General features: G+C 41.7%; 1 protein-coding gene across 1 annotated transcript in view; it reads left to right on the top strand.

Moving 5' to 3' along the window:
• The window catches only part of Sox2 (SRY-box transcription factor 2), a 2,092-nt gene extending 1,258 nt beyond the window's left edge, over nucleotides 1-834 (top strand). Inside the window, 1 exon segment of the mRNA XM_015494324.2 lies at nucleotides 1-834. This exon segment is cut by the window's left edge and continues 1,209 nt beyond it. The gene's annotated coding sequence lies outside the window, so the exon portion shown is untranslated.
• Nucleotides 835-11,118: the final 10,284 nt, after the last annotated feature.

Genomic DNA, 11,118 nt, shown 5'->3' with positions numbered 1-11,118 from the left:
AGGGTGGGGGATTGGACCTTGTATAGATCTGGAGGAAAGAAAACTACGCAAAACTTTTTAAAAGTTCTAGTGGTACGGTAGGAGCTTTGCAGGAAGTTTGCAAAAGTCTTTACCAATAATATTTAGAGCTAGTCTCCAAGCGACGAAAAAAAATGTTTTAATATTTGCAAGCAACTTTTGTACAGTATTTATCGAGATAAACATGGCAATCAAAATGTCCATTGTTTATAAGCTGAGAATTTGCCAATATTTTTCAAGGAGAGGCTTCTTGGTGAATTTTGATTCTGCAGCTGAAATTTAGGACAGTTGCAAACGTGGAATGAAGAAAATTATTCAGATTTGGACATTTTAATAGTTTAAAATTGTACAAAAGGAAAAAAAATAGAACAAGTACTGGCAAAACCATCCCTGTGGTCTTGTTGAAAGGGCAAAAGTTTTAGATTGTACTAAATTTTTTAACTTACTGTTAAAAGCAAAAAAAAAAAAAAATGGCCATGCAGGTTGACATCGTTGGTAATTTATAATAGCTTTTGTTCAATCCCACCTTTCCATTTTGTTCAGATAAAAAAATGAAATTACTGTGTTTGAAATATTTTCTTATGGTTTGTAATATTTCTGTAAATTTATTGTGATATTTTAAGGTTCCTCCCCTCTTTATTTTCCGTAGTTGTATTTTAAAAGATTCGGCTCTGTATTATTTGAATCAGTCTGCCGAGAATCCATGTATATATTTGAACTAATACCATCCTTATAACAGGTACATTTTCAACTTAAGTTTTTACTCCATTATGCACAGTTTGAGATAAATAAATTTTTGAAATATGGACACTGAAATTATGTTTGAGTCTTTCATTTATTTGGATAACACTGATTATACATAACTTCTCGGGAATTGTAATACTATATTCAGCCACGAAAGCAAAATGCCAAAAACCTTGGTATTAATAGTCCAGCAACATGTGCTAATGTTAACTGAAAAGAGAGAGAGAGAGATGGCTGGTTGATTAATAAGTACTCTGGAAAAATTGAAATGCTTATGTCATTTCTAAAATAGAAACTAGAGACATATATTGTAAATCCACCCCCTCCTTTTCTAAGCAGCATGAATAAGCATGATGGGGACTTACACTTAAACTGATTTGTGCCACTTGTTGCCAGAAAGGAGTCAATTCTGAAATTTTTCATGTAGCTTAGCAGATGGGGTATTGAGCCAAATCAGAACCAGGTTGGCTGGTTTTGTCTTCATTTTCTTCACAGCACAATGGCCCTTTGAAACCTGGTTATAGGGGGAAATGATGCTTCTTGTATCGGAATAATTGCAAACTAGACATGCAAAGTGTTCATCTGCTGGGTGGGTGTTTGGATTACTCTGGCCCTGCTATTGTCTGAGAGGAAACAAGTGGTTTGCTTTCTTTGTTCCTTGACTTCATAAACTTTCTCCTCTACATTTTCCTGTTTAGAGCAAGGGAAAGCAAAGAACGTCTTGCAAAATTCCCCGACTTGCCATGGATGTAGTTTTTTTTTATTATTTCTTTTCTTTTTTTTTTTTCCTTTCTCTCCCTCCCCGAATTCCATTTCTTAAATTGGCAGCGTGGGTCCAAGCCTGTAGCCCCAAATCGGATAATCTCTGCAGCTGATAACAAGCAAAAGAGAAGCCAGGCAACAGCCATATTACAGAAGAAAACAATCAACTCCGAGGTAGATATTTTACTTTGTCCGGTCTAATCACATTTGGAAATGATTATGCTTTTGATCTGTTAACTGTTTTACTACAGTAGTAGAGAAGTGGGGGGAGGGGAAAGGGTGGAGAAACAAGATTGGATTTGTTGTTTTCTTTTGCCCTAGGAAAGGTAAAGAAAGGCTTTAGTTGTCCTCAGTGGGAGCGGAAAAGTTGGGAAAATCGACATGGTCTTTGAATTAGCGATGCTCCAGTATCACAACCAATTCGCGCTTTGGCGCCGCCGGAGAAACTATGACCTAGTCAGGGACTTTTTTATTTACTACTTGCTTCGCTCATCTTCCCCCACCCAAGGGGACCAGGAACCAAGAGCCGGGCATTCTTAAGAGTGCAGGATTGCTTTCCACAATTTCAAGAGCTTGTCGTGTCAACTTGCTGCAACTTTGGAGAAGTTGGAATCCGGCAGCGCTTTCCACCCTTGAGTAAAGTACCCAGCAGCCACTAAGTTAGCTCATCCTATTGGTTTGCATCTTCCCATTTCCAAGAAAGTATTTCTTGAGGTGTTGCTAAATGTTGGGTCTAGGTTGAACTAGGAATGTCTCATTTTCTGTATTTTAGCTTATTCGGAATTGCTTTATTTTGTGATTTGGGGGTTTTATTTACTTTATCCTCATTTTAAGGGTACTGTTGTACTGGGAAGGGACAGTTATTCCAGTTCCCAATTCTAAGCGAGGCATTTTCCCCCCTAATTAATGCAGAGACTCTAAAAGAATTTCCCCCGGCCTGGCCAGCCATTGTAATGCATATACGGATTATTCACGTGGTAATGAGCACATTCGCCAGTTCTTGCTCACACATACGAATAAAAGAAACTTTGAATAAAGATCCAAATGAACGTGCTGGGGGTGTGGGGTGGATATCCCCGGAATTTTAGCCAATCAATTTGATATAGAATGTATATATTTGAAAAATAAATATATGCTAGGAAAGAAAAAAAAAAAAAGACCTGCAGGATCAGACTGAAAAGCAAAGTTTTGGCAAAATGTTCACGTTCAAATATTTTGCAAGCAGAAAGGGAGCACAATATTTTAGAAGTTGATATAGTTTTTGCAGTGGTTGTCACTGTATTTGTATTACACAGGATAACTTGCCATTTCCCCTCCCATCCAACCATATCTGCAAACCAAGTACTTGAAAAATAGAAGCCAAAATATTTTGTTTACAAATATAAATTCATTTGATAAACTGCATCTGAAGAAAACCATACAAATTTCATTGCATCATTCATTTGATCGAGTAAAATAATTCTCCAAGTTGTATCATTTCATAGTTAGAGTAATATTAACAATACAGTATTTTAACAACAAATGTGATTTTAACAAAAAATATTCTGAAGATAGCTACTGAGTATTTAGTTCTTTCCTTGGGATATTATTCAGCTCAAGGAAACCACTTTTCAGTCAAAGGGGGTGAATTTAAATGTTTTGTTAACCTTATAAACAGACTAGAAATGTGCAAAAGGATGAGATTATAGTCAGTTCTCTGCGTTTTTTTTTTTCTCTTCCTGCCCTGACCCCCACCCCCATACTTTAAATAAAGAACGTTAAAATATTTTTGCTGAGCTGTAGTAGATTAGCAAGGTTTCTTTGCCAATGCTGGAAAGCTGGTATTACAGACTGTCCCAGGGGAAAATGGCTCACATTAACCACTAAATGAATATTTGACAAGGGCTCATTCGGAGGTATTATTACTATAAACGTGTCCCTACTGGACTTTTCAAGGGTCAAAGAGCAACGCTTCAATTAATTATTTAGACTGCTAGTAGATTTGGTTGTAATAGCTGTACTTATTTCTAGAAACCGACACATTCTTACAGTAGGAAAAATCTCTGGAGAATCTTCTCCATCAGCAACCCCTTAGATTGAAAAACACATGGACCCCTGGCATTCTAAAAACTGACTTTTTTATTAAACCTTATCCTGGGCTGGGGGAAGGAATTATGGTCTCTTTTTCTACATCATAGACTATTTTGAGTTTAAAACGGGAGGGGGGAGGACATAACCATTTATCTTAATTTCCACATCATGTCTGGCAAGGTCTTTTAGGGATTTGCGATGTGAAGAGAGAAAAGAGGGTGTTTATTTATAACCTTTGCCTTTTCTAAGTAGCAGTGTCACAGGATTTCAGAGACCCAGGCAGGCCCTGAATTTAGACAGGATCCACATTCCTGTTTGCCAGGAAAAATCTGAGGTTTTAAATGGAAAGCTCCATAGACTGAGTGCCCTGAGTTCTAATAGTGGCAGAGTAAATTGGGGTGCAAGGTGTAGTTCTTCCTTCCCTCCCACCTATTGGTCAGAACACTGCAAGGTGCATGAGGAGGGGCAGGGTTGCATTTTTGCCATGTCATAAGTTCTTCCATGGCCCTAGGTAAGCTGGTAGGGGAATGATTTTGGGAGTAAGATTCCTTGACAATAATATAGATTGAATGAATAAGAGATAAGCTGGTGGGGGGGCGGTGGAAGCAGTAATTACAAACCCAATTCATTCAGCTTTTCAGAACTTTTGTTATGGGAGTTCCATTGACGGGTTTTGAGCTGCCAGTTTTCTCACATTAAAAGGAACTGATCAGCGCCTCAGGGGGACAAGGAATACCGCTTAACTGCATAGTGATGGGGTCTTCATTTAGCACCATTACAAGAAGAAAATTAAACAGTGCCTTTGTGTGCACGAGGTTTACTTTTCAACTGCTAACAGTTTATAGCTAACTGCTCTGAGATTGAAGTTTGACTATGGTTTGATCGCCTGTGAGTTGGCACTGCTTATTTATTTATTTATCTGTTGTAACTGAAAGAGCTTTCTACCCATTACGACCCCCGCCCCCTTTCATTTCTTGGAGAATTTTAAAAAACGGGTCCTCATATTTTTCCTTGTGGAAGGAGTTTCCTTTGCCATGAGCTCATTTTGTGAAGACTTGAGCTCACATCCCCCCCCCCATAATTGCTTTAAAATAATTTGCATCTCTATTTTTTTCTTTCTTCTTTCTTTCCTCCTTCTCCTCCTCCTCCTTCTTTTTCTTTTTTTCTGCTGCATTTCCTTGCTCTCAGAGCTCAAGCTTTTCAGGCTGCAACAGTGGTTGAGGATGGAGTATGACTTAATATTCTTTGCTTTCTCTTTTGACCCAAGTTAGAAGCTGTCTGGGTGGATCTCCCTAGGGACTTTGTCTGTGAGGTGAATACCTTAAAGAAGGGAGAAGGGGGAAATACTGTGATCCTTACTATGAAAATCTGGATAAAGTCCAAAGGGACATCACCTCCGAGGGTCTGGAGTAAAAAGCTGTGGAAGGAGCTTTCCAAAGACAGGGAAATTGCCCAAACCAGAGAAATTGATTTTGTGTTTTTCATAGTTATCTTCTATTAAAAACTTTCCTGGAAGCCTAATGTGTAATACCCATCACGGGAGGCTTGGTACCTCCTCTCTTTCTTCTGATGATGCTGTCCAGTTTTACGATTCTTGTTTTCAGTTCGTATATTTTTCTTCTGTGGCCTTTAGAAAAGAATGGACTTGAGTTTTTTGTTTTGACTAAGGAGACCTCTCTTTGGAAAGGTGGATTATTAAGATAAGTCTAAGATTTCTCATGACAGAGAGCTCTCTGTGTGCAGATGGATTTTATATTATATTTTTGTTTAATGTGATGTTTCTGATTCCTGGAGCGCTGTCCTCAGTTTTTCTCGCAAAACAAAAAGAACGTCCCTTTATTTGAGAGTAAAAATAGTTGCTGCTTCTAGGCATTTGGACTAGAGATGCTTTTTCGACTTTGCAAAGAAGCACCAGGTGTTTTAATAGCTCAGAGAAGCCCATCGTTTCATTACCATCGTCTGCCTGCGTGTTCAGGATAAAGTGTGCACTGCTTTACAAAGATTTCGGCTCTTTGAAGTATCATTTGCTTCCTTCTCTCTCGGCTTTGGTGCGGGTGCGGCTCTGGCCTGTGACTGCGCGGGCCTCCCGCTGGCTGCCTAGGGGAGCGCTCAGTGCCCAGCGGACGCGCGCGGGAAAATGCGGGCCTAGGCCGACTAGCACCGGTCGGGACTTGGGACTTGACGTCACCACTGCCCCCAGGGTCTCCCCAGGAAGGTGCTGTATGGGGCTCGAGTTCTCTCTGCCGAGGCTTTGCCAAAACGGTTGCATCTCCTCTCCCATAACCCTGTATGGTCCCAGGTCTGGCAAATGTAGAAAATCTCCGGAGCTGTTGGGATTCTCACCGCTCCAGAGCCTTCTGCCTTCTGAGACCTCCTGACCCCGGAGATGGTTTAGGCCCCAAGCTTTCCAAATCAAATCTTGCCTTCTTGCCGCTTACCACAACCCTTTTCTTGAAGGGTTGTTTGCCCCTGTTTGTGACCATATCTCAGAATTAGTAATCTCTTTCCTGCCAGATCAGAGGTGGTGGATTGGCAGGGGTGTGAGAAGGGATGGAAGCATTCTGGGCTCTCCAGAATATTATGCCCTTCTAGGGTCAGAGCAGGTAGGAATGGGAAGACACAGAACCTTCACTTTCTCATTTATAAAATAGCTACTACATATTTATTTTACAGAAGATGAATGTAAAGAACCTGACAAAAAATAAGCTTAATTCATAGCTACGATTTTCTTACTGTCCTGCACAATTAGATGATGGGGAAGGGAAGCAATTCTTGTGTTAGACTCCAGAGATAGATACAGAAATTGTGATCCTGTCTCTCCTTGTTGGTCCTGGGTAGTGAAATAAGACTTGTCAGACTACCCTTCTTACTTTTCCAAGTGCTCTTTTTGACTTAGGGTTGGTCTAAGAAGTTATCTTGCAAACTTGCCATCCCTAGGTATCTTCCTGAAGGGCAGGATCCTGGCATTTCGGTTAGCAGCCGCCCCCACCCACAGAAGGCAGAAAAATAATTACTGTATTAAAAGGAGCAGTGAATTCTTCCCGAGGGTTCTTATCGCTGGCGGCCAGGCCAGAAGCCGGACTGCGCCCCCACCCCCACCCCCACCTCCACCCCCACCCCGTGACGTCAGGGCCTTCAGGGCCTCAAGGATGAAATGATTCCGTTGAGGGTTCCAGAAAGGGTAATCCAAACGCTGGCAGGACCAGGTCAGTGGAGCCGGTCTCCATCACCACTACCCAGCTCAGCTCTGGAGGCTCCGGAGAGTCCTCGCCCTCTAGAGCATAACCAAATACACAAGTAGCCAGAGCCTCACATACATTACACTCATCAGCCAGAGGAGCACCCTTTTCTCTTACATGTAAACGTTCAAAGTTATCTGATTTGCTAGCTAGAATTTGTTGTGGGATCTGTTGTGGTTTTGTCGTGCTTATGTTTGTTTTGTTGTCAGATGCTAGACAAAATTACAGGAAAAAAAAAAAAACTCTTTACACTTTGCACCATAGCTTTATTTTATTTAAGCCCACCCAAGTTTAAGCAGTGATTTAAGATTTGGACTTGGAAGAGTTTTTTGCTTCTGATATCACCATGATTAGGACAGTTGTCTGACATACCATTGCTATTGCAATGGTATTATAATTGCTGTGCCCTATCTATTTTCTCTTTTTCGATCCTAGTAATTCGTATAGCTTTTAATAATCTTTTTAGAATCAAGTATTGATAAGAGAACTTCTAGGAACCATTTCTTAAATTGTAGATAAAAACCATTTGGGGGGTGGGGTGGAATTCATATAAGATTTATAAAACTATTTGTTGGTGGAAAAGCACCTTGCACCTTAGCATTTTGGGAAGATGAACTTCTAAAGTTTTCTTTCCAACTTTCAAATCCACTTAAATCATTAAATTAGTGCCCCTCCAATGAGAAGCATTCTGGAAATTGGGCCTTATGTTCTCGTATTGGACCAGAACCTCACAGAGAATACCTTTACAAGAATTAGCCAATATTTTGCATGCAGCTAGTTTACTCTCAACTCACATCCTGGCTGATTTGACTATCACACTTAACAGCTCAAATCTAGGTTATTAAATAACATTACAATTCAATCAGAATGAAATACTAACTGGCAAACCTGTGTTCTCCTCAAAGTCCTCCTCCCTTTCTACTTCCCCTTCCCTCCATCTCCAAGGAAAATATCTCAAAATCAAGTTTCCCATGAAGGTTTATTTACCCCCAACTTCTGTTAAACTAGACCAACACTCTCTCATCAGCTTTCTAAACACTCTCTCATCAGCTTTGTGAAATGGTGTAAAAACATCTTGGAATCCAAGATGGCAAAATAAACCTGGGCATATGGGGAAGACTTCATTGTTAGGAAATTGATTTAAATGTTTAACTCACACTTCAGCCTCAATGCTTCCCTTACTAACTGCTCTTTCTTCCCTCACTGCCTGCTCCTAGTTATTGGGTACCCTACCTCTATTAGCAAGCTGGTTCCCCCAGCATAAATTATGAATGCATATCAAGCAGGCCCTTCTGATAAGATAAATCAGAGGCTATTCTCTTTTGCACATTTCTGCTTTTATTCCCATGGAAACTTCTCCCTACCCCACAAGCAGTGTCTTTCTACAAACTTACTCTCCCCATATAAACTATAGTGGTATGTTCTCAGTAGGAAAAAATCAGGTAATTTTTCCCCCAGGAAGCCTTACAAGTTAAGGATACAAAATATTTCATGGTTAGTTGTATGAGCTTCCAAATTAGCTGCATATAAAGTATTTTAAGGTTTTTTTTTTTTTTTTTTTTTTTTTGGCTGTCACTGGCTGGCAATACTCATTTTGTGTGTGTGTGTTGGTTTGAAAAGCAGGAAGAAATGTAATGAATTGAGTGCTGTCAGAGATGTCTTCTGTTTGAACAATCTGCGATGGGCTGAATGGCAGGGACTCCCTCATCCAGTGCAGGTGCAGTAGAGCTGGGGAAGGGGGGAGGGGGGCTCCCTCTGTTCAGTCAAAAAGCACCATTCTCCACAATAGACCACACACTGACAGCCAGCGTGACATCAACTCACACTTTCATACTTTTTCCCCTATCCATAGTTCTGAGTTCACAAAGTGGCCATACACTAGCCTTAGTTAGGTTCCTTTAATGAACATTTTGTGGCTCCTGTGGCCAACATTGAAATGTGCTGAGCCCTCAGAGGAACAAATAGATTTTTAATCGTGAGTTCCAAACCAAAATGTATAGCTATAGATATTAAAAATCAGCTGGTCTCTCCACTCTCTCCCAATATCAATGTTCATGACAGTCCCAGATGAGCTATAATCCAAAAACTCCAAGTTAAAAGTTTCTCTAAGGCTACTTAGGTTCCAACACCCTGTCTTCCATGTCCTGAGAGATCAAACAGGAAAAGAGAGAAGGCATGAATTTCATGTATTTATTTAAATGTAAAAGGACTTCTAGTATTTTATTATACTATGTGAGAGAGCTAATCCTGCAAATGAACAGACATTAATCTTGTGGAGTGGAGTCCTGTCCCCTTTTGAATCACTTATACTGGGGAGGAAAAGATAGGGGTTAGGAAAGGCAGTAACTATTTTAAAACTCTGGACAAAGATGCGACCACCACTAGACTGCCCCACTGTTAAAAGGACTGTACCTTGCAAGATTTCATTTCACACTTTTACACGCCCAGGCCTTGGGGCCTCAAGTTTTAAACGGAATTATTCAAGAAGGGGACGCTCATTATTGGAGAAACTATCAATCCCTTCTTCTTGCCCCCTCCCTCACCCAGTCCCTACTCCCCTTTACCCCCACCCCTTTGCACTTTAGTCCGGGATCTGAACCCTTTAGCAGAACGAGGGAGGGGGAAATAAAGGACTGCAGGCCAGGACAGTTCCCTCAGCACCACCGTCGCGCCGCAAGATCCCCGCGGCCCTGCCACTATCTGATTTCTCACTGTGTGGTGACTTGCTATAGCATCGCGCTGTGGAAAATTGCTCCTTGCTTACTTATTTTTAAAAAAACCACGTAGCCCTATACATTTTTCATGCCGCAACAAAAACATCAATTTTCCACTCCCCCTGAGCAAAACGTGTTTATCTTTCTCCTAAACATTGTTCAGTGGGTGGGAGCAGGAATAGGCAGACATCTCAGGGCAGCGGTCACAAGACCCTCCACCTATCCCTCTGCGTGGAGACAAGGAGCCCGGGGTCTGGCAGGGTGGGGCAGGGGAATTTGATGCACAGGGAGAGTTAAGGTCAAATTCTTTTAAACCTCAAATAGCACCGGAAGAGATGGGTAAGAGTGCTGAGAAGCCCCTTACTGTGACTACTACGGGTCCCCGGGTGGCCCATTGTAGGTATTCCTATGGTGCCTACTAAAGTCTAGGCCTAGGGCGAGAGACGCTTCCTGCCCCTAGACCCACATCCCGCAGCTACTTGATAGCTAACGTGTCTTCCGGCCGGTACACACCCACAATTAATCTTTCTTATTAAAGCCTCCATTCTGTACCCAAGGGGCGACTCAAACCTATTTAGATTTCCTTGGTTGGCTGCACAAATTTAAGTGGGCAAAGAGTTATAAACCTAATAACAGAGGGCGCGCGAGAGAGATTGAGATTTGAGTAGAGAAGACGAAGGATTCGCTAGGGGTGTAAGGATGCTGTGGGCCTTGCCCACCCGGTGCATCTACCTCAAGGTGCACAGCAGGCTCTGGGAAAGGCAGCGAACCTCACGGGCACAACTCACACACATCTGTACACACACCTACACCCGACCCTTTTCGCTCACAGGTAGTTTGCATGAAGATGCCTCTTCGGATTTCCCAAAAGCCCCTCAGAAACGCGGGATTCTTAGAGTATCCCAAATCAGGGACCTCGTAGAGAACCAAGGAAGGTTTGCACTGTTTGGGATTAATTGAGAATAATTAACACTGGAGACCGTTAATCACCACTTTGCTGCTGCTCTCTGCCTCCTTTCGGGTCTGCGGCGTCTGCCTCTTTCGCTCCCGCTGCCGCTGCGGGTGGGTTTGCTGGTGAAAGTGAAGACGTCGCGGTAGCTGTCACCCAGTTCGGCTGTACTTTTTTAAACGCTCGCATATTGTTTGATTACTAATTCGAGTTAATATGATCTTTATGGCAACATAACAGTGGATAATTGGCCTTTTTTTCTGAACAACAATGTAAATCACAATCGCTTTATTATTTAATAACGTCAAACGCTTCGTTGGATTGGCCCCGACCGAGAAGACCTTTTCTTTCTAGACAGTGTTGTGGAGGAAGAACAATGAAGATCTAATTGTGGAGATTTCATAAGTTGGCTCCCGTAAATGAACAGCTTAGATATGGAAGTTCCAGCAGATGTGGGCACTATTCGCTGTAGAAACTCTATCCCCACCCCCAACATACACAGTCCAAACATTCTATTGGAGGTTTGTGTGTGTGTGTGTGTGTGTGTGTGTGTGTGTGTGTGTGTGTGGTGTGTGTCGTGCTCATCGAGCCATCCACTAAACAGCTTAAGCTTTCCATGTGT

This window comes from Marmota marmota, unplaced genomic scaffold (assembly GCF_001458135.2).
Source record: "Marmota marmota marmota unplaced genomic scaffold, marMar, whole genome shotgun sequence".
Classification (NCBI taxonomy): domain Eukaryota; kingdom Metazoa; phylum Chordata; class Mammalia; order Rodentia; family Sciuridae; genus Marmota; species Marmota marmota.
This window is presented reverse-complemented; position numbering and strand designations above follow the sequence as displayed.